This window comes from Hyla sarda, chromosome 2 (assembly GCF_029499605.1).
Source record: "Hyla sarda isolate aHylSar1 chromosome 2, aHylSar1.hap1, whole genome shotgun sequence".
Classification (NCBI taxonomy): domain Eukaryota; kingdom Metazoa; phylum Chordata; class Amphibia; order Anura; family Hylidae; genus Hyla; species Hyla sarda.
Window position 1 is genome coordinate 189,004,437 of NC_079190.1, and position 24,080 is coordinate 189,028,516.

At 41.2% G+C, this 24,080-nt stretch overlaps 1 protein-coding gene and 1 long non-coding RNA gene across 6 annotated transcripts in view; one reads left to right on the top strand and one right to left on the bottom strand.

Moving 5' to 3' along the window:
• Positions 1 to 24,080, bottom strand: part of AFF3 (ALF transcription elongation factor 3) — a 411,319-nt gene that overhangs the window by 272,329 nt on the left and 114,910 nt on the right. The gene's annotated exons all lie outside the window — the stretch shown is intronic.
• The window catches only part of LOC130355615 (uncharacterized), a 229,786-nt gene continuing 217,114 nt past the window's right edge, over positions 11,409 to 24,080 (top strand). The window contains exon 1 of the long non-coding RNA XR_008888596.1: positions 11,409 to 11,501. This is a non-coding gene — a long non-coding RNA (uncharacterized LOC130355615). The remainder of the gene's footprint in view (positions 11,502 to 24,080) is intronic.

The window sequence follows — 24,080 nt, forward strand, 5'->3', positions numbered from 1 at the left end:
CGAACAAAGTCCATATCCTGGCGGAGCTCCTGACGCCTTTCGGAAAAACGCATGTCAATGCGGGTGGCAAGATGAATAAGTTCATGCAGGTTAGCAGGAATTTCTCGTGCGGCCAGCACATCTTTAATGTTGCTGGATAGGCCTTTTTTAAAGGTCGCGCAGAGGGCCTCATTATTCCAGGAAAGTTCGGAGGCAAGAGTACGGAATTGGATGGCGTACTCTCCAACAGAAGAATTACCCTGGACCAGGTTCAACAGGGCAGTCTCAGCAGAAGAGGCTCGGGCAGGTTCCTCAAAGACACTTCGGATCTCCGTGAAGAAGGAGTGTACAGAGGCAGTGACAGGGTCATTGCGGTCCCAGAGCGGTGTGGCCCATGACAGAGCTTTCCCAGACAGAAGGCTGACTACGAAAGCCACCTTAGACCTTTCAGTAGGAAACTGGTCCGACATCATCTCCAAGTGCAGGGAACATTGCGAAAGAAAACCACGGCAAAACTTAGAGTCCCCATCAAATTTATCCGGCAAGGATAATCGTAGGCCGGAAACGGACACTCGCTGCGGAGGAGGTGCAGGAGCTGGCGGAGGAGATGGTTGCTGGGGCTGAGGTAATAGCTGCTGTAGCATCACGGTCAGTTGAGACAGCTGGTGGCCTTGTTGCGCTATCTGTTGCGACTGCTGGGCGACCACCGTGGTGAGGTCGGCGACAACTGGCAGTGGGACTTCAGCGGGATCCATGGCCGGATCTACTGTCACGATTCGGCTGGCAGGAGGTGGATCCTCTGTGCCAGAGAGGGATTGGCGTGGACCGTGTTGGTGGACCGGTTCTAAGTTGCTACTGGTATTCACCAGAGCCCGCCGCAAAGCGGGATGGTCTTGCAGCGGCGGTAGCAACCAGGTCGTATCCACCAGCAACAGCTCAACCTCTCTGACTACTGAAGATAGGCGCGGTACAAGGGAGTAGACAAGAGCAAGGTCGGACGTAGCAGAAGGTCAGGGCAGGCAGCAAGGATCGTAGTCAGGGGCAACGGCAGGAGGTCTGGAACACAGGCTAGGAACACACAAGGAAACGCTTTCACTGGCACAATGGCAACAAGATCCGGCGAGGGAGTGCAGGGGAAGTGAGGTATAAGTAGGGAGTGCACAGGTGAACACAATGATTAAGCCTGCTGTGCCAATCAGTGGCGCAGTGGCCCTTTAAATTGCAGAGACCCGGCGCGCGCGCGCCCTAAGGAGCGGGGCCGCGCGCGCCGGGACAAGACAGACGGGGAACGAGTCAGGTACGGGGGCCGGGACGCGCATCGCGAGCGGGCGCCTCCCGTATCGCGAATCGCATCCTGGCTGAGAGGGATATTGCAGCGCACCCGGTCAGCAGGTCTGACCGGGGCGCTGCAAATGCGAGGAAGCTGCGAGCGCTCCGGGGAAGAGTGGGGACCCGGAGCGCTCGGCGTAACAATAGTATACCATGTGGTTTTTTTTTTGCTGTCCTGGCACCATAGGGGCTTCCTAAATGTGACATGCCCCCCGAGCAAAATTTGCTCTCAAAAAGCCAAATATGACTCCTTCTCTTCTGAGCATTGTAGTTCGCCCGTAGTGCACTTCAGGTCAACTTATGGGGTACCTCCATACTTAGAAAAGATGGGGTTACAAATTTTGGGGGGTATTTTCTGCTATTAACCCTTGCAAAAATGGGAAATTTGGGGGGAAACACACATTTTAGTGAAGAAAAAAAAATAAAAAATTTTTACATATGCAAAAGTCGTGAAACCCCTGTGGGATATTAAGGCTCACATTATTCCTTGTTACGTTCCTCAAGGGGTCTAGTTTCCAAAATGGTATGTGTTTTTTTTTTTTTTTTGCTGTTCTGGCACCAGAGGGGCTTCCTAAATGCAACATGCCCCCAAAAAAAAATTTCAGAAAAATGTACTCTCCAAAATCCCCTTGTCGCTCCTTCCCTTCTAAGCCCTCTATTGCGCCCGCCGAACACTTTACATAGACATATGAGGTATGTGCTTACTTGAGAGAAATTGGGCTACAAATACAAGTATACATTTTTTCCTTTTACCCCTTGTAAAAATTCAAAAATTGGGTCTACAAGAATATGCAAGTGTAAAAAATGAAGATTGTGAATTTTCTCCTTCACTTTGCTGCTATTCCTGTGAAACACCTAAAGGGTTAAAACGCTGACTGAATGTAATTTTGAATACTTTGGGGGGTGCAGTTTTTATAATGGGGTCTTTTATGGGGTATTTCTAATATGAAGACCCTTCAAATCCACTTCAAACCTGAACTGGTCCCTGAAAAATAGTGAGTTTGAAAATTTTGTGAAAAATTGTAAAATTGCTGCTGAACTTTGAAGCCCTCTGGTGTCTTCGAAAAGTAAAAACTTGTCAATTTTATGATGCAAACATGAAGTAGACATATTGGAAATATGAATAAAAAAAATGTATTTGGAATATCCATTTTCCTTACAAGCAGAGAGCTTCAAAGTTAGAGAAATGCAAAATTTTCAATTTTTTCATCAAATTTGGGGATTTTTCACCAAGAATTTACCACCATGTTAAAGTAGAATATGTTACAAAAAACAATCTCAGAATCAGAATGATAAGTAAAAGCATTCCAGAGTTATTAATGTTTAAAGTGACAGTGGTCAGATGTTCAAAAAACGCTCTGGTCCTAAGGTGTAAAATGGCCTGGTCCTTAAGGGGTTAAAGGGGTATTCCAGGCAAAACCTTTTTTTATATATATATCAACTGGCTCCGGAAAGTTAAACAGATTTGTAAATTACTTCTATTAAAAAATCTTAATCCTTCCAATAGTTATTAGCTTCTGAAGTTTTCTGTCTAACTGCTCAATGATGATGTCCCGTCCCGGGAGCTGTGCATGATGGGAGAACATCCCCATAGGAACTGCACAGCTCCCGGGACGTGAGTCATCAGAGAGCAGTTACAAATCTGTGTAACTTTACAAATCTGTGTAACTTTCCGTAGCCAGTTGATATATAAAAAAAAGTTTTGGCCTGGAATACCCCTTTAAAGACCGAGCCATTTTTCATTTTTGCACTTTGGTTCTTTCCTCCTCACCATCTAAAAAATGATAACGCTTTTAATTTTCCACCAACAGACCCATATGAGGGCTTGTTTTTTGCGCCACCAATTTTACAAATTTAAATCAATCATTTCACCACAAAATCTACGACAAAACCAGAAAAAAAAATATTTGAGGGGCAAAATAGAAAAACAAAACGCCAGTTTGTAAATTTGAGGGCTTCCGATTCTACGCAGTGCACTTTTCGGTAAAAATGACACCTTTTCTTTATTAATGGTTACAAGGATACCTAATTTATATAGGTTTTATTTTATTTTACTACCTAAAGCAAATTATAACTACATGCACCAAAATTTGCATGTTTAAATTTGTCATCTTCTGACCCCTTTAACTTTTTTATTTTGACGTTTACGGGGATGTATGAGGGCTCATTTTTTGCGCCGTGATCTGACGTTTTTATTGGTACCATGTTGCTTTCATGGGACTTTTTGATCGCTTTTTATACATTTTTTTAGGGTATACAAAGTGACTAAAAATATGCAATTTTGGAATTTAGTACTTTTTTTACGTAAACACCATTGACCGTGTGGTTTAAATAACATAATATTTTTATAGTTCGGACTTTTTAGTACGTGGCGATACCGCATATGTTTATTTTTGTTATGTTTACATATTTTTTATTTTGAATTTGGGAAAAGGGGGGATGATTCAAACTTTTAAGATGGAAGGGGTTAATGGGTGTTTTTTTTTAAACTTTTATTAAACTATTTTTTTTTTAAACTTTATTAGTCCCCTAAGGGAACTTTTAGGAGGAATCATTAGATTCCTCATACAGATCAATGTAGTTCCATGGAACTACATTGATCTGTGTGCTCTGCGCTCGATTGATAAAGCCTGGTTCAGCCAGGCTCTATCAATTACAGAGCTGCAGCAGACAGGAAAGGAGAGGTAACCTCTCTGGCTACCTCAAAGGTGGATAGCTCCCCCATGATTGCACCACACTGGACCACAAGGACTGGTTAAAGCTCCCTTTAGATGCCGCTGTCAGCTTTGACAGCAGCGATCTAAAGCCGCATGTGTCGGCTATTAACGGAAGCCCCCAGCTGGGGGTCGGCCATACACTGGTTGCTGTCTCAAGATGAGCCAGTTCATCCTTAGATGGCAACCGGTTAATTTTGTGGGATGGTGGTGGGAATCTTTTTTATCAGTTTGATTATGCACTAAATCATGATTCTGCACTAAAATGTTTTTCACTTCTGAGTTTTACACCAAAGAGATACATTTTCTAGCTCTTACGATTAGCATTGATGACATGGGCTGCATTCAAACCTCTATGTACCGGAAAGATACATCAGTTAATAATCTACTCCACTGGGAAAGTTGTCACCCACTACCTTTGAGGCGTGGGATACCAATTGGTCAGTTTTTACGTGTGAAGTGGAATTGCTCATAAACCAATATCATAAACCTGAGATTGGCCAGATGTATTAGGAACGCCTATAATAGGGCAAAAACTACATCACAGATACAACTTCTTAAAACCAGAGCCACAACTGGTGTTAAGTACATTTAGTGGTATAAATATGATTCTTTTTTTATTGGATACCCAGAAGGCAGATGTTGTCCTTGGTGGGATTTGAACAGAGGACCCCAGCACTGCAGTCCGATCGCTGGGACCCCCCCCTATCTCTTGTACAGGGCCCCAGCATTCCAGGGTAAGGCGGCGTGTCGGCCACCACATGAAGCAGCGGCTGGCACACCCTCTCAATACAACTCTATGGGAGAGCCGGAGCGCTGCCTTCCGCAATCTCTGGCTCTGCCATAGCGCTGTATTGAGCGGTCTGACCTCCCGTGATCTGAAATTTAGACCCTATCCTTAGGATAGGGGATAAGTTTTTTAATACTGGAGATTTCCTTTAATGATACCCAAATCTACCAAGGATGCAATAGGACACATAACCATATCAAAATCAGTCTCAACCATTAACATTTCATATAGGCTCTGACTCACATGGGATTACAGCAAGCACAGTGGCTCAGTAGCCAGCACCGCTGCATTGCTGCAGGGGGGTCTTTGCTGTAATTGTATTAGCCTCCTCATGTGTCTTGGGGGTGAAAATGTATTGTGTTATCTTCTGCCTGACTGGGTCCCATCAGTGCTGGAATCCCTTTCAAGTTCCATAGTTATGACTAGTGATACTAAAACTTAGATCATACTGGGAGCTGCAGTTTTACATGGTAAGAACTTCTTTAGTGCATTTCCCATTACCTAGCAATAGGTATATTTGGTTATGTATATGTAGTGTTTTGCCCCCTCCCTACTTTTGTTCAGGTCCCCATTGTGCCCCCCTTGATTTAGGCTAGATTTGCAACTGAAATCAATTACATGGCTGGCCAACTAATTCACATATCTGGCTGTGCTGCTGCTTCTGAAATAGCAGCAGCACAGCCAGATATGTGAATTAGTTGCATGGGATCTACTGTTGATTTGCAATTTATTTTTGCATTTAGAAAGCAAAGGAACAATAAAAAAAAACTGTGTAAAAGGTGTGCATTGCCTTTAAGTATAACATGCATAGTAACGTATATTTTAATATGGATGAACTTACTTATAAAGTCTCTGTAGAGCAACATCACAGTAGGAAATAGAACGATTAACAGCTTGTAGTATGCTACTGCAAGGAACAAATGACTGTGCTGGCAATATTATGAAAAGAATGCTCATTGGGCAGAAGCCTGAGCATAAGCCTAATGACAGCGATGACAACAGCTGCTATCGTAATTAGGAACAGATTTTATTCATTGACATGTTCTGGATTTGCTTAAAGTAAAACAAATACACAGATGTGCATCATTATCATTGTAGAATGATGGTCTATGTAGCAAAGGAAGGTTTTAAAACCAAAACTTTATAAAAGAGTTGCTCTCTGCTCCACTATAGATTTTATCTGTATCCTGTGGAAGCAGGTACACTTAACACTAGCACAATAGCTAGGTGAGTGAGGTGCCTAAAGGTCATGGGCCTTATATCTATCAGCCACTATGGCTGCTACAGTGATAGATAAGCCTCTGGGTTGAATTGCCCATCTTCTGTACTGCCACATGCCCTGATTTAACACAAGGGCACATGGTGTTTTTCTCTGTCAGGTTTCGTATGAATCCGACAGAAAAAAAATGACAGCAAAGAAATTGTTACATATTCTTGAAAATGTGAACAGAGGCTAAGCATGGCATGTAGTGTTTCTAAGAATACATTCATGAAGCACACTCTTTAAGAACACATTATACTGCATTAGACCAAGCAGAGAGTTAGAAGTACCACTAAATGGCTACTTGAATGCTATTTCCCTATAATATAAATTATACGATATGTGATGTAACATCAAGTACACTTTACATAACTGTCCCTTTTGTACATTTAAGTATTTGGTGTCTGCTATATTGCTAATTTAATCTTTGCACGTGTTTTGTAAGAGATGGTAGTCATATTCTTAACATACTTACTATATCATTTATCTGAAAGCAATAGCTGCAGTGCTGTTTCATGTATCAATCTGCATATTGCTAACACTACCACAGTGTGCACTGAAGTAAAAAGCAAGTGACAGCCAACAGGAAACCACTAACAGTATGTAATTATTTACTAAAAGAGGATTCATCTATTCATGAAATGCTAATGCTAAAGCTAATGCTAATGCTAATATAAAAAACTGCATATCAAACTCTATTAGGGAGATTTATCAAAACCTGTGAAGAGGAAAAGTTGCCCAGTTGCCCATGACAACCAATCAGATCACTTCTTTCATTTTTCAGAGGCCTTTTAAAAAAAATGAAAGAAGAAATCTGATTGGCTGCTCTGGGCAACTGGGCAATTTTTCCACTGCAGAGGTTTTGATAAATTTACCCCTATATGTAGCATGTATCAGTGAAATGCAGATGGAAACAGAGAACAAACATCGTTATATTTCATGCCCAATAAAATAAAATAAAAATCGGGACATCTGAATATCCCATCAAAACATGGAAAAAAAAATTGTTCTGGTAAACATAAGTGGGGTCCAGTAACCAAGAGAATTAAAATGACATCTTTATTACCGTATTTTTCGCCGTATAAGATGCACTTTTTCTTCCCCAAAACTGGGGGGAAAAAGTCGGTGCGTCTTATACGGCGAATACACCCCTATCGCGGCGATCCCTGCGGCCATCAACGGCCGGGACCCGCGGCTAATACAGGACATCACCGATCGCGGTGATGCCCTGTATTAACCCTTCAGACGCAGCAATCAAAGCTGACCGCCACGTCTGAAGGGAAAGTGACACTAATCTAGGTGTTCAGTCGGGCTGTTCGGGACTGCCGCGATTTCACCGCGGCGGTCCCGAACAGCCCGACTGAATAGCCGGGTTAGTGCTTACAGGACACCGGGAGGGACCTTACCTGCCTCCTCGGTGTCTTCACTGTTCAGGGATCCCCTGTATGGTCGGCGCTCTCCTTCTTCGTCATCACGTCGTCGCGCGTAACGACGTGATGATGGCGACGGAGAGTGAGGATACCCGGCCGGCAGCAGAGACGTTCAGCAGCAGGCCGGCAGCAGAGCGACGGGGACACGGCGACAGCGATGGAGCGACATCCAGGGAAGCGATGACGGTCCAGAGCGGCGGGGACACGTGAGTATTACCTCCTATGCAGTGGTCTTCAATCTGCGGACCTCCAGATGTTGCAAAACTACAACTCCCAGCATGCTCGGACAGCCAACGGCTGTCCGGGCATGCTGGGAGTTGTAGTTTTGCAACATCTGGAGGTCCGCAGGTTGAAGACCACTATTGGGTTCAAAATCTTAAATTTTTTAGATTTTGCACCTAATAATAGGGTGCGTCTTATACGCCGGTGCGTCCTATAGGGCGAAAAATACGGTAAGTTGCCTTTTAATACCTGTTAGCATACAATAAGGCTTATACGGTATGTTTAAAGTGATAAGCTATTAGTCATATCAGATATTCCTGTATAGACAAAATACAAAACTGCTGACCTATTAAAATACAAAATTTTAAGCATGTTACATTGTAGAAAGTCACAAAAATTTGATATGATTTATACCTTTGCATACCACATAGGCAAAACAACCATTGTTATGTATAATTATGAAGCTGTACCATAATAATGACATAATACATTTTCTATTTAATAATTATGAGTGGTTGGGAAACATGTGTTTAGCGGTAAGATCCAAAACAACTCACTATGTAGTAGGTGTTCCTCCAATCAAGTTTTTGTTAGAGTGCAAATGTGTCATGGAAAAATGCCTTGCATCCAGCAGCAGTCCGCTCATTGCAGCCACCTCCAGAATCGGCACTTACTGTCTACCACGGTAGTAAGCACTATCCCCATTGACTACAGCGCAATGCCTGGACTCCTCCAGGGGGCTCCTCCAGAGTATTGAACATGTTCAATCTTCTGGCAGAATCCAATTCTGTGTCGAAAGTTCTGTTACATAATTTACGTATTGTGACCTATACAGCAAAATTCCACGCAGATCAATAAGAATCTGCTGCAAGCGGAATCTGTGCGGAAGTGTTTTGTGCACAGAAATTCTGTAGTATGAACAGGTGTTTAGGGTCTAAACATCAGAAATATGTTCCAAAATTCATTTCATGCTTTAAATTTATGTAAATTAATACTTGTTTAGTGTACAGACAATATTATATATCACAATGATACCCAGAGGGCTTCACATTCGGAACGTTCCTACCACAGTGCATTCAGAGCAATTCCAAGTTAAATGGAATTTTATCTCTTCAGACTGCTTTATCCGTCTCCTGAAAGCGATTGTTGAACACAAACAATTGAAACGGCAGAATATTAAAATCCTGATATTATAAATAAAAACCAGTTCCCAGAAATTCCTACGATCAAAATTTTATTTGGAATTTGTACGATAAAACTCACACTAATGTGAATGAATTGGAAAATATCATTGTACTGATAAAAAAGTCTCAATTCAGGTTAATATATACATATTAGTAAGTTTTTATCACTAGGGGAAAAACAAAACTAAAAAAGGAAAAAACATTTCAAATCAATTCATCAGCGGAAAGATGATTCTGTCATCCTTGCAACACCATGTCAGTTTTAGACCTTTTAACTATGAAACCTCTCAGGCATTAGATACGGCGAGTGCCCTCAAAGGGGTACTTTGTAGGAAAAACATTTTTTTTAATCAACTGGTGCCAGAAAGTTATATAGATTTGTAAATTACTTCTATTTCAAAATCTTAATTCCAGTACTTATCATCTGCTCCTCTATGCTCCAGAGGAAGTTGTATAGTTCTTTCCAATCTGACCACAGTGCTCTCTGCAGCCACCTCTGTTCGTGTCAGGAATTGTCTGGAGCAGGAGAGGTTTGCTATAGGGATTTACTCCTGCTCTGGACAGCTCCTGACATGGACAGAGGTTGCAGTAGAGAACACTGTGGTCAGACTGGAAAGAACTACACAACTCCCTCTGAAGCATAGAGGAGCTGATAAGTACTGGAAGGTTTAAGATTTTTATATAGAAGTATATTACGAATCTGTATAACTTTCTGGCACCAGTTGATTTGAAAAAATGTATTTCTCCGGAGTACCCCTTTATTGACTGTAATAGAATGATGGTTTTCTCATATATGCTGATTGCTAAGACATACATTTAAAGGCTATTCTTATAAAGGCTATTGCCTGAATAGCAAGGCATGATGCATGGAATATAGTCAGGCAAAATACAACATAGGAGGAAAAAACGCAAATTGCAAGGGGAAATACTGTCCAAAGTAAGGCAGGAGGATTAAAGATGTAAATTAATCTGTACAACAACAGAGTGAATACAAGATATTCTCTGATAACATTCTTATCTTCTTATCCTTTTAATGATGAATAATTGAATGTCTTAGTTCAGGGTCAGCATTTTGAATAGTTTTAAAGGGGTACTCCAGTGAAAACCTTTTTCTTTTAAATCAACTGGCTCCGGAAAGTTAAACAGATTTGTAAATTATTTCTATTATATTCCTTTCTGTACTTATTAGCTGCTGAATACTACAGAGGAAATTCTTTTCTTTTTGGAATGCTCTCTGATGACATCACGAGCACAGTGCTCTCTGCTGACGTTATTATAATAGTAATAATAATAAGTCTTTATTTATTGTTGTCGTTAGTGGGATTTGAACCCAAGGCCCCAGCACTGTAAGGTAGCAGTGCTAACCACTAAGCCACCATGCTACCCTTCCCATACATCTGCTATGCACGGTTGTTAAAATGGACAGAGATGTCAGCAGAGAGCACTGTGCTCGTGATGTCATCAGTGTTCCAAAAAGAAAGGAATTTCCTCTGTAGCATTCAGCAGCTAATAAGTACTGGAAGGATTAAGATTTTTTAATAGAAGTAATGTACAAATATGTTTAACTTTCTGGCACCAGTTGATTTAAAAGAAAAAAGGTTTTCACCCGAGTACCCCTTTAACACCCTTTTGGATGTATACCAATTTACATGGTGTCTTACAATAAAAAGACATTCTATGACGCACAAAGCATGAGAGGTATATTGGAAAAAGAGAAGGACAACTACAGTTAAAATCCAAAGATAATGAATTCAGACACTTGTTATTTCAAGAGCAATGTGCCTTATTTAATCTGTTACATCTAGGAGACCATGATGTGCCGCACCATACATCATATAGATTGTAAAGTAGCAATCCTTGGCATTAAATCACTTTCAGGCCACAGTAGGGAAAGACATATATAAGCCATTTTATGTTATTCATTCTAGACAATTCTATACTAGTATTACTGCCTTACAAAAAAAAAGCATTTATGGAAATGAAAAATAATAAGAATTGCAAAAATGGCAAGTAGGGATAACAAGATAGTGGTTTTGCATCACTCCTTGTATCAGAACATGACTCTGGGTATTTTACATTTTAAGCACAGATTGAAATCCCACTTCAGTTCAGGGGACACCCAAAGTGGACCCTGGATTGTGCCACTTCAATAGTTGTTTTTTCTGGATATACTCTGACATCCACTAGAAACAAGATCCTCACATTTCTTACACTTCAACACAGTACAGTAACAATATAAATGAGTGGTTAGCATAATTAAATAAATACATTTGCCGATCTTTCTTTCAGGATGATATGCTGGTTTGTAACCCAAAAGGGAAAATCACTATTGGGGAGATTTATCAAAACCTGTGCAGAGGAAGAGTGGTCCAGTTGCCCATAGCAACCAATCAGATTGCTTCTTTCATTTTCCACAGGCCTCTTTAGAGGCCTGTGGAAAATGAAAGAAGCAATCTGATTGGTTGCTATGGGCAACTGCACCACTCTTCCTCTGCACAGGTTTTGATAAATCTCCCCCTATAGACCTTGGCGTCCCTAAGAATTAATTGAGTCATAAACGTCCCTAAGAGTTGAGTCATAATCAGATATCAGGTATGCCAGAAAGTACAGATCACGAAAACCATTTATTCTAGTGATAATACCTCTATTTACAGAATCTCTAGTCACATTCATTGAGCAAATATGTGATTAGTAGTTTTGTCTTTACACTTTGAAAATTAATGTATGGTGGTTGCATTATTTGACTATGCTACAGGGGCTGTAAAGTTAGTGTAGTTCATAATATAGTGTCTGTACCTATGTGTGACGGTTTTCTCACGATTCTTCTGTGATTTTCACCACAATATTTATTTTTAACAGCATACAAAATGACTGTTGTCTCGGATTTTTCCCAGCTTGCAATGCTGCCGAGACCTGACTCACTAGCCAGCTGATGACAGGGTGTCTGCTTCAATGGGTGGAGCGATTGCTTGGTGGGAGAGGGCTCAATCTGCAACTAATGTAACATCTGTAGGCACCCTGATTGAAAACCACATGTCTTTTGTTTCAATGGGTGGAGTGGCTGATGTGTGGGAGGGAGGAAAATGGAATTGTGGGATTTGTAGTCAAAAAAAGAAAAGTCAAACAGGAAATAGAAGTACACAAAAAGCTAGCCACAGTGTTATGGTGATTTCACAACATAGCCATTTAGCCTCAAGACGAGCGCAGATCCTTCCTAAGCATGTCCATTACTGTCTGCCAGGTATGTACTAAAATCACCTTATGGTGGATAACCCCTTTAAAGAGGTTGTTCTGAAAAAACAACTAATCCACCATCCTGCAATCTCCAGAATGGGGCACTGGAGCACAAGCTGCACACAACACGAGCTCCCTTTATTTCTATGGGGGTGCTGAAGATACTTGAGTACAGCACGTGTTCTCTCTGAGTGGTTTTTCTCAGAGAGAGAGAGGATAAGTAAAAAAAAATTTTTTAATACCAGATAAGCCCTTTTAAATTCCCTAATGCATTATTTTTTAATTGCACTTTTATGGCAAAAAATAATACAAATACATTAGTAAACATCTACTACCCCATAAGATTTCTCGGCTCTTCTAGTTAAACACATGCTTCCAAAGTGGTATTGAAGGGGTTTTCTACCCTTAAAGGGGTACTCCGGTGGAAAACATTATTTTTTTTTTTAAATCAACTGGTGCCAGAAAGTTAAACAGATTTGTAAATTACTTCTATAAAAAAAACTTAACCTTTCCAGTGCTTATCAGCTGCTGTATAATACAGAGGAAGTTCATTCATTTTTGGATTTATTTCCTGTCTGTCCACAGTGCTCTCTGCTGACACTTCTGTCCATGTCAGAAACTGTCCAAAGCAGGAGCAAATGCCCATAGCAAACCTATCCTGCTCTGGACAATCCCTGACATGGACAGAGGTGTCAGCAGAGAGCACTATGGACAGACAAAAAAGAAATAAAAAAGAAATTAACTTCCTCTGTATCATACAGCAGCTGATAAGTACTGGAAGGATTAAGATTCTTTAATAGAAGTAATTTAAACATCTGTTCAACTTTTTGGCACCAGTTGATTTAAAACATTTTTTTTCCCACCAAAGTACCCCTTTAACAAAAATTGCCAGGGGAAAGAAAAATCGGGTTGTTCCCAGCCTGGTGCCACCACTGCTCTATAGTCCCAAGTGGAAGTGCCTCGGCAGTCACATGCACTTTTTAAGTAATATGAAAAAAACTGCAGCAAAACTGCATAGAATTTCGGCTGAATTTCTGTGTTCTCGGAACACAGAATTCTTCTGAAATTCAAGCTCCATTGACTTCAATGGGATTTCACTGCAGAATTCTGCTAAATATAAGACTGGACTCATATTTTGGTGGAATGCAGAAAGTAGGAATTTTGTTGTGTGAATGGGACAGCAAGATCCCATTATAGTGAATGTACAGTAAATTTCCACACAGAAATGTTGCCATCTGAACATAGCCTAAGGGCACATTTACACACAATTCCAGATCTTAATTAGCATGTGTTTTTTACGTTATCTAATTCATTATGATCCCCATTTGGCTTTAGAACTGGACAGCAAAACAACCACACAGCAGCAAAACTGCACAATGTAACAGCACCCTTAAAGGGGTACTCCGGTGGAAACCTTTTTTTTTTTTTTTTTTTTTAAATCAACTGGTGCCAGAAAGTTAAATAGATTTGTAAATTTCTTCTATTAAAAAATCTTAATCCTTCTAGTACTTGTTAGCTGCTGAATACTACAGAGGAAATGTTTTTCTTTTTTGAACACAGTGCTCTCTGCTGACATCATGACCACAGTGCTCTCTGCTGAGATCTCTGTCCAATTTAGGAACTGCCCAGAGTAGGAGAAAATCCCCATAGCAAACATATGCTGTTCTGGACAGTTCCTAAAATGGACAGAGATGTCAGCAGAGAGCACTGTGCTCGCGATGTCAGCAGAGAGCTCTGTGTTCCAAAAAGAAAAGAATTTCTTTGTAGTATTCAGCAGCTAATAAGTACTAGAAGGATTAAGATTTTTTAATAGAAGTAATTTATAAATCTGTTTAACTTTCTGGCACCAGTTGATTTAAAAAAAAAAATAAGTTTTCCACCGGAGTACCCCTTTAACAATGGCATCCTCTAAAGCTTAGTGTGGATGGGCACTAACATTTTTACTAATGTAGTTGCACCTTGATATTATGCTGTACATGTTGCCCAACATTTTCATTACCCTAGGGCTTGAGAACAAAGAACTTCAAATAAATTCATGAAATAATTCACTTGTTCCAAACATGGAGAAGTAAAGAGCTATTATCTGCTGGACACCTAGCGCCTTTACTATATGATCTATGATATGGTATAGTTCAAAGGTAGTTGATTTATTTGGCATATTGCTCTTGAGCTAAGGGTTCTCAATACACAGTTTCAAGTGGATATTCAGAAAAGAATCTGTTGTATATAGAAGACTTTTTCCTTTCAATTTGAATACAAATTTAAGGAAAATTTTAGGAAAAATGCCTAAAATGAATTGACTGACAATACCATCTATAAGAATAATGTCCAGAATGATAGTTTTGTTACATTAATCATGGAGCATAGCTACTTCACTTTATAACTAAATGGTCCACATGGGTGCTGGACAGGGGAGCAAACCTTCCACTGTCCGGCATGCACAATAAAGATTACCGCATCCTAAGCAACTGATGCCGGCTGATGCCCTTTTGTCGTCAGTTGCAGCTAGTTTAGGCTGAGCCAGACGCCTGATATGTCACCCCAGCCTATGACTTGTTTATTCATAAAAGAAATAAGCGCTAACAATTATGTTTCAGGTGTAGTCCCACCCTTCATCAGATTTGGATAAGTACCACAAGTCACAAAAAGCATTTAAATAACAAAATGTTGCCAGAATGAGAGTAGGAGGAGCATCACATAAAAAAAATAAAAGGTGTAAAATTTTTTACAAAAATAGACATAAATGGCAGAAATCAACCTCACTGGCAAGAAACATGATATTACATTAGCAAATGATCTGACAGCAAAATAAATAGAGAAGAATATACTGACTATGTGCTGATGAACCAGAACTTGTGTGTTATTTATATGCTTGTCATTCCAATCTGATAAAGGGGGAGGCTACCCCCCCCCCCTCCCAAACACGTAATTGTTACCTGTTGTGTTTTATTATTAATAAACAAGTCCTACCCTGGACCTTCTAAAAATCTACGCCTTGCTGCTTGATTAAATAAGATATAGCAGCACTTTGCTACCAAGGGTCTTCTTTATTTTTCCGCTATATTGCTCCACTACAGGACAGGTTCTCCCTGTCCCTGCGTCCTTTGGGCTCAGTAGCTATTCCACAATCCAGTACCCCTTTCGTTTTTGGGGTGATAGGTGCGTTTATGACCTACATCAGGTGGGCCCAAACAATACGACTGGGTAATACACAAGGCACGGCCTCTGACCTCCATTTTTTTTTTTTTTTACTATTGTTACATAACTGTGTATAACTTTCATAACTAATGGTAGTCCATTAAACATAACGTTTAGACAGGCCATCGATCCCTCAAAATCTCTCATTTTTGTTATTACAGATCAACAATTGTAAATTTCCTCAATAATGAAAGCATGTAATACAAAAAGATTTATAATGATTAAAGGGGTATTCCAGGATATAGCTTTTTTTTTATTTTTTATATCAACTGGCTCCAGAAAGTTAAACAGATTTGTAAATGATCCACAATGACAAGAAGAAACGAAGCGGATCACTCACCACGACTTCAAATGCCGAGTACTTTATTCAATCAATGATGAAAGTGGCTATACAGACGTAACGGCAGCGCAGTTGGTCTTGGAGAGCCCCATCCGAAGTGACAACGCCGTTTCAAGCCCACTGGGCGTTTCCTCAGGCCCGGAATTGACGTCTTGTCATTGTGGATGATCATCTTGTTGTATCTATCAGCGTGAGCACCACTAACACATCGGCTGATGCGAACAAGCGTTTAACCCACTGACAGCTCTCCGCATTCTATTAGATACCCTTAAGCAGTGCCAGATGTACTCTTAGATTTGTAAATTACTTCCATAAAAAAAAATCTTAATCCTTCCAATAATTATCAGCTGCTGAAGTTGAGTAGTTCTTTTCTGTCTGGCAACAGTGCTCTCTGCTGACATCTCTGCTTGTCTCAGGAACTGAGTAGAAGATGTTTGCTATGGGGATTTGCTTCTACTCTGGTCAGTTCCTGAGACAGGTGTCATCAGAGAGCACTTAGACAGAAAAGAACAACTCAACTTCAGCAACTCATAAGTACTGAAAGGACTAAGATTTTTTAAAAAGAAGTAATTCACAAATCTGTTTAACTTTCTGAAGCCAGTTTATATATATATAGCTTTTTCCTGGATAACCCCTTTAGAAATGCTATTATCCCATCCGCGTTGTCAGGAGTGGAATATTTTATTAATCTTAGCTCAGAATTTGACTTATGCTAATTGATGAAGTAATGAAAGTACTTGTCATAGTGGACCATATGAAAGACTGGACCGTCTTATTTCATTTAAATCGGTGGGCCACATGAAAATGCAATGCATTACACAAATCACAAGATGGATATATTTCCTCCAGACTGGCTGGTGCCGGCTTTAATTTGAAAGTTATCTGCTTTCATAGTAAGGTAACCAAGAGTGACAGAGAATTAAATCTCCGATGTTTTCCTCTCCTTGAAGATAGATGAGTTCTCTGTGGAACTACAAAGACAGGATTCCAATATCTCCAGAGTGTGTCAAGCAAAGTATTCAAGAGATGTCAAAATAATTTTTTTTGTTTTTGCTTTATCTATGTTAATTACTCGAGTATATTATAATACATTGTTTTGTAATAAAGAATGGCTGAAGCATCTTAAAAGTACCTTTAAATTTACACATACAACAGGAAAAGTGCAATTTGTATACCTCTGTTGTTTATCATTAGGCACCCATGGGCCAATGCTTAAAGGGGTACTTCACTCGCCAGCATTTGTAACTAAATGTTCCAAACACTTTTTTTCGCCCCCTCAATGCAAGTCTATGGGAGGGGGCGTGACAGCTGTCATGCCCCCTCCCATAGATTGGCATTAAGGGGCCTTGGCCGTGATGTCACGAGGGGTGTGGCTGACCCCTGCAGTGCAAAAACTGGTGAGTGGAGTACCCCTTTAAATACTTTTGATGAAGCTGCTGCCATCATGTAGTTAGGTTGAATCCACATGGGTCAGAACTGCAGAGATTTGAAGCCAAAGTCGCTCATTACGTTATGGATTTATAATTGATGTATGGTCTGTGTATAGGAATGAAAGTCACCCCTAAAATCTTTCAAAAAATTCACACGTAATTAGGTTTTAGCTGCTTATTTAGACAAATCCTCATGAAAAATTCTGGTGCATGTAAAATCACGCTAATGGGGTCCATTCAGTTCAAGTGCCTAGAGAAGCACGAATTGTAATGTAATACCTTGTATAGGCATACAATGGAACATGTTAGCCATAGGAACCCATTGTAAAGAAAAAACTAGGATATATATATTTTACTCTTTTAATTGTATTGTGTAATCTATGCTATTCCATATTTATTTTCTTCAGTGTACTCTTATCGACGTTAAGTGACAAAGGCCTCTTTTGTGTGAATAGAGCCCTGTGGATATCCTTAGGCTAGGCTCACAATACGGAGTTTCCGAGTGGAATTCAGCTTTTAAATCCACTCTGCACACATTCCATCACTGAAATTCCGATCATCCATTACAACACTCGTATTGTCCCAGATGTCGTAATCTGTATTGATCACGGAATCTGAGGGGTTAATGGTGGGTCCCTGGCTGCCAGTGCTCACGTCATGTACATGATGAAAATGTACGTCCAGGTGCGTTAAGTACCAGGATACTAGGACGTACATTTATATCCAGTGTCATTAACCCCTTAAGGACACATGACGTTCTCATACGTCTCCATTTCCGAGTCCTTAAGGACACATGACGTATGAGAACGTCATGTGTTTTACCGGCCCCCCGCAACCATCTGGAGCGGAGCCGGTCCCCGATGCCTGCTGAAATCGTTCAGCAGGCATCGGGGCATATCGCCCAGGGGGGTCATTATGACCCCCCATGTCGGCGATGGCCGCAGATCGCTGGACAATTCAGTCCAGCGATCTGCGGCGGATTCCGGGTCAATCGGGTCTCCAGTGACCCGGTGACCCGGAATTACAGGCTGTTCGGGGCCGTCTCCGACGGCCCCGAACAGCCAGAGCCAGCAGGGGTGAGGTGGCACTGGTGCCACCTCACGATCGCCCTGATTTGTCGGCCGGATTACCGGCCGACCAATCAGGGCGCCTGCTGCGGGTGTCACTCCCGCAACCCGCTCCGCCCCTCTTCCGGAGGACGTGAGCGGGTGCGGGACGTGCACCCCGGGTGCTGGGGACCCCGATCCCCGGCGCCCCTGTTGGGATCGGGGCCCCGGGAGCAGCGGCGGCGGCGGAGACGACGAGGGACTGACCTGGTGCAGCGAGGATCGTTGGAGGTGAGTGACAGCCTCCTGCTGTTGCTTAGCAACAGCTCCCAGCATGCAAAAAGGGCATGCTGGGAGCTGTAGTTATGCAACAGCAGGAGGCAGACCACCACAACTCCCAGCATGCCCTTATGGGCATGCTGGGACTTGTAGTTTTGCAACAGCTGGAGGCACATTCTTTCTATGGAAAAGTGTACCTTCAGCTGTTGTGTAACTACAACTCCCAGCTTGCACAATCAGCTAAAGTGCATGCTGGGAGTTGTAGTGGTGCATCTGGTGGTTGCATAACTACAGCTCCCAGCATGCCCGTTGGCTGTCGGTGACTGCTGAGAGTTGTAGTTTTGCAACAGCTGAAGGCACACTGAGTTAAGTAGCAAACCAGTGTGTCTCCAGCTGTTGCATAACTACAATCCCCAGCATCCCCAGCCAAAGTAGTATGCCTCCAGCTGTTGCATAACTACAACACCCAGCATGCCCTTCCGCTGTCCGTACATGCTGGGGGTTGTAGCTTTTGCAACAGCTGAAGGCACACTGGTTGCAAAACACTGAGTTTGTTACCAAACTCTGTGTTTCACAACCAGTGTGCCTCCAGCTGTTGCAAAACTACAACTCCCAGCATGCACTGATAGACCGTACATGCTGGGAGTTGTAGTTTTGCAACAGCTGGATGTTCCCCCCCCCAATGTGAACGTACAGGGTACACTCACATGGGCGGAGGATTACAGTAAGTATCCGGCTGCAAGTTTGAGGTGCGGCAAAATTTCTGCCGCAGCTCAAACTGCCAGCGAGAAACTACTGTGAACCCCCCGCCCATGTGACTGTACCCTAAAAACACTACACTACACTAACGCAAAATAAAATAAAAAGTAAAAAACACTACATATACACATACCCCTACACAGCCCCCCTCCCCTCCCCAATAAAAATGAAAAACGTCTGGTACGCCACTGTTTCCATAACGGAGCCTCCAGCGGTTGCAAAACTACAACTCCCAGCATGCACTGATAGACCGTTCATGCTGGGAGTTGTAGTTTTGCACTGATTCCCCCCCCCCCGCAATGTGAACGTACAGGGTACACTCACATGGGCGGAGGATTACAGTAAGTATCCGGCTGCAAGTTTGAGCTGCGTCAAATTTTCTGCCGTAGCTCAAACTGCCAGCGAGAAACTACTGTGAACCCCCCGCCCGTGCGACTGTACCCTAAAAACACTACACTAACACAAAATAAAATAAAAAGTAAAAAACACTACATATACACATACCCCTATACAACCCCCCTCCCCAATAAAAATTAAAAACGTCTGGTACGCCACTGTTTCCAAAACGGAGCCTCCAGCTGTTGCAAAACAACTACTCCCAGTATTGCCAGATAGCCGTTGACTGTCCAGGCATGCTGGGAGTTTTACAACAGCTGGAGGCACCCTGTTTGGGAATCACTGGCGTAGAATACCCCTATGTCCACCCCTATGCAAGTCCCTAATTTAGGCCTCAAATGCGCATGGCGCTCTCACTTTGGAGCCCTGTCGTATTTCAAGGCAACAGTTTAGGGCCACATATGGGGTATCGCCGTACTCGGGAGAAATTGGGCTTCAAATTTTGGGGGGTATTTTCTGCTATTACCCTTTTAAAAAATGTAAAATTTTTGGGAAAACAAGCATTTTAGGTAAAAAAAATATATATTTTTTTACATATGCAAAAGTCGTGAAACACCTGTAGGGTATTAAGGTTCAAATTACCCCTTGTTACGTTCCCCGAGGGGTCTAGTTTCCAAAATAGTATGCCATGTGTTTTTTTTTTGCTGTCCTGGCACCATAGGGGCTTCCTAAATGCGGCATGCCCCCAGAGCAAAATTCGCTTTCAAAAAGCCAAATGTGACTCCTTCTCTTCTGAGACCTGTAGTGCGCCAGCAGAGCACTTTTCACACCCATATGGGGTGTTTTCTGAATCGGGAGAAATTGGGCTTCAAATTTTGGGGGGTATTTTCTGCTATTACCCTTTTTAAAATTGTAAAAATTTTGGGAAACCAAGCATTTTAGGTAAAAAAAATATATATTTTTTTACATATGCAAAAGTCGTGAAACACCTGTAGGGTATTAAGGTTCACATTACCCCTTGTTACGTTCCCCGAGGGGTCTAGTTTCCAAAATGGTATGCCATGTGTTTTTTTTTTGCTGTTCTGGCACCATAGGGGCTTCCTAAATGCGGCATGCCCCCAGAGCAAAATTTGCTTTCAAAAAGCCAAATGTTACTCCTTCTCTTCTGAGACCTGTAGTGCGCCAGCAGAGCACTTTTCACCCCCATATGGGGTGTTTTCTGAATCGGGAGAAATTGGGCTTCAAATTTTGGGGGGTATTTTCCGCTATTACCCTTTTTAAAAATGTAAACATTTTGGGAAAACAAGCATTTTAGGTAAAAAAAAATATTTTTTTTACATATGCAAAAGTCGTGAAACACCTGTAGGGCATTAAGGTTCACGTTACCCCTTGTTACGTTCCCCGAGGGGTCTAGTTTCCAAAATGGTATGCCATGTGTTTTTTTTTTTGCTGTTCTGGCACCATAGGGGCTTCCTAAATGCGGCATGCCCCCAGAGCAAAATTTGCTTTCAAAAAGCCAAATGTGACTCCTTCTCTTCTGAGACCTGTAGTGCGCCAGCAGAGCACTTTTCACCCCCATGCGAGGTGTTTTCTGTATCGGGAGAAATTGGGCTTCAAATTTTGGGGGGTATTTTCTGCTATTACCCTTTTTAAAAATGTAAAATTTTTGGGAAACCAAGCATTTTAGGTAAAAAAAATATATATTTTTTTTACATATGCAAAAGTCGTGAATCACCTGTAGGGTATTAAGGTTCACTTTACCCCTTGTTACGTTCCCTGAGGGGTCTAGTTTCCAAAATGGTATGCCATGTGTTTTTTTTTGCTGTCCTGGCACCATAGGGGCTTCCTAAATGCGGCATGCCCCCCAAAAACCATTTGTCGCTCCTTCCCTTCTGAGCCCTCTACTGCGCCCACCGAACAATTAACATAGACATATGAGGTATGTGCTTACTCGAGAGAAATTGGGTTTCAAATACAAGTAAAAATTTTCTCCTTTTTATCCCTTGCAAAAATTCAAAAATTGGGTCTACAAGAACATGCGAGTGTAAAAAATGAAGATTTTGAATTTTCTCCTTCACTTTGCTGCTATTCCTGTGAAACACCTAAAGGGTTAATACACTTACTGAATGTCATTTTGAATACTTTAGGGGGTGTAGTTTTTATAATGGGGTCTTTTATGGGGTATTTCTAATATGAAGACCCTTCAAATCCACTTCAAAACTGAACTGGTCCCTGAAAAATAGTGAGTTTGAAAATTTTGTGAAAAATTTCAAAATTGCTACTGAACTTTGAAGCCCTATGGTGTCTTCCAAAAGTAAAAACTCATAAATTTTATGATGCAAACATAAAGTAGACATATTGTATATGTGAACCCAAAAAAAATATATTTTGAATATCCATTTTCCTTACAAGCAGAGAGCTTCAAAGTTAGAAAAATGCAAAATTTTCATTTTTTTCATCAAATTTTGGGATTTTTCACCAAGAAAGGATGCAAGTTACCATAAAATTTTACCACTAAGTTAAAGTAGAATATGTCACGAAAAAACAATCTCGGAATCAGAATGATAACTAAAAGCATTCCAGAGTTATTAATGTTTAAAGTGACAGTGGTCAGAATTGCAAAAAACGCTCCGGTCCTTAAGGTATAAAATGGCCTGGTCCTTAAGGGGTTAAGGGGTTAAACACAGCATCAAATCTGCAGCATATACTTGCTCTGTGGATTGTGTAATAATCCAACAAACCTAACACAGCTTAGTTTTAAGAGAAAGTCATAATGCTAATGTGAACAAAGCTTTAATGTCAATGTTTATGCCATCTTTTCTGGAAGACAGTATTTAAAGGGGTACTCTGGGGAATGTTTTTTTTTTTTTTTTTTAAATCAACTGGTGCCAGAAAGTTAAACAGATTTGCAAATGACTTCTATTAAAAAATCTTTACCCTTCCAGTACTTTTTAGCAGCTTTATGCTACAGAGGAAATTCTTTTCTTTCTTAATTTCTTTTTTGTCTTGTTTCCAGTGCTCTCTGCTGACACCTGATGCCCATATCAGGAACTGTCCAGAGCAGGAGAAAATCCCCATAGCAAACCTATGCTGCTCTGGACAGTTCCTGACACAGACAGAGGTGTCAGCAAAGAGCATTGTGGACAAGACAAAAAAGAAATTCAAAAAAGAAAAGAATTTCCTCTGTAGCATACAGCTGCTAAAAAGTACTGGAAGGGTAAAAAAATGTTAATAGAAGAAATTTACAAATCTGTTACTTTCTGGCACCATTTGATTTAAAAAAAAATGTTTTCCACGGAGTACCACTGTAAAGTGAAATCAATATTATTGTAATTATTAAGGAAATTTAGCTGTTGCTCATCTCGAAGAAATTTTTGGTAGCTTTTATCACAAATAAAAAAATTCTTAAATGTGTATTTCAATCATTACAAATCAGTTTTCAATAAAAAAAAGCAAGCTGAACTAAGCATTTCTTGAATGTAGCACAATTTAAAAATGTTGTATCTTTCATTAGATTTGATTTCTGACACTGCCTTCATTTTGAATAACAGTTTTATATTTATGTTTCGAGGAGAAAAAAAAATTGTGATGAAATTGTTATTATCATAAAAAAAAAAAACATTTTGGCATGTCACACAGACATGTCAGGAGTTTTGATTGGTTCGGTCTCAATGCCGAGACCCCATCTGATTGTTATAGCCAAGTGAAGCACACGGCAGCTCTTCATTCCTTTTATCTGACTGCAGGAGTTGGGCTCCATATATTTTTAATGGAGGATGTCTCCTGTAATCAGATGGACTGTGCACTAAGCCAGGGAGTGAATTGCACTGCTGTGCGCTTCACCCAGTTATATCTTACAGTCGGGGTCTAAGCACTGAGATCCCAAGTGATCAAAACCTTTTTAACACAGAGTGAAATGAAAGCAACCGTCAGTGCACACATTGTATAAAAAACTCCAATTCCAACACTGAAATGACTGCAGTTTTTTTAAAAAAACAATAGGGGAGATTTATCAAAACATGTACAGAGGAAGAGTGGTTCAGTTGCCCATAGCAACCAATCAGATTACTTATTTTATTTTAAAAGAGGCTTAAAATGAAATAAGCAATCTAATTGGTTTCAATGGGCAACTGCACCACTCTTCCCTTACACAGGATTTGATAAATCTCTCCCAATGTGTGCACTGATGGATGCTTTTCTATAGACTTTAAAGGGGTAATCTGCCCTAGACATCTTATCCCCTATCCAAAGGATAGGGGATAAGATGTCTGATCACGGAGGTACCGCTGCTGGGCACCCCCGCAATCTCTCCTGCAGCACCCCGAGTCATTACTGCACGGAGCTAAGTTTGCTCCATGTGTGAAGACTCATGATACAGGGGCCGGAGTATCATGACATCACGGCTCCGCCCCCTTGTGACATCACGCCCCGCCCCTCAATGCAAGCCTATGGGAGGGGGCTTGGTGGCTGTCACATACCCTCCCATAGACTTGCATTGAGGGGCGGGCATGATGTCACTAGGGGGCGGAGCCGTGATGTCATGATACTC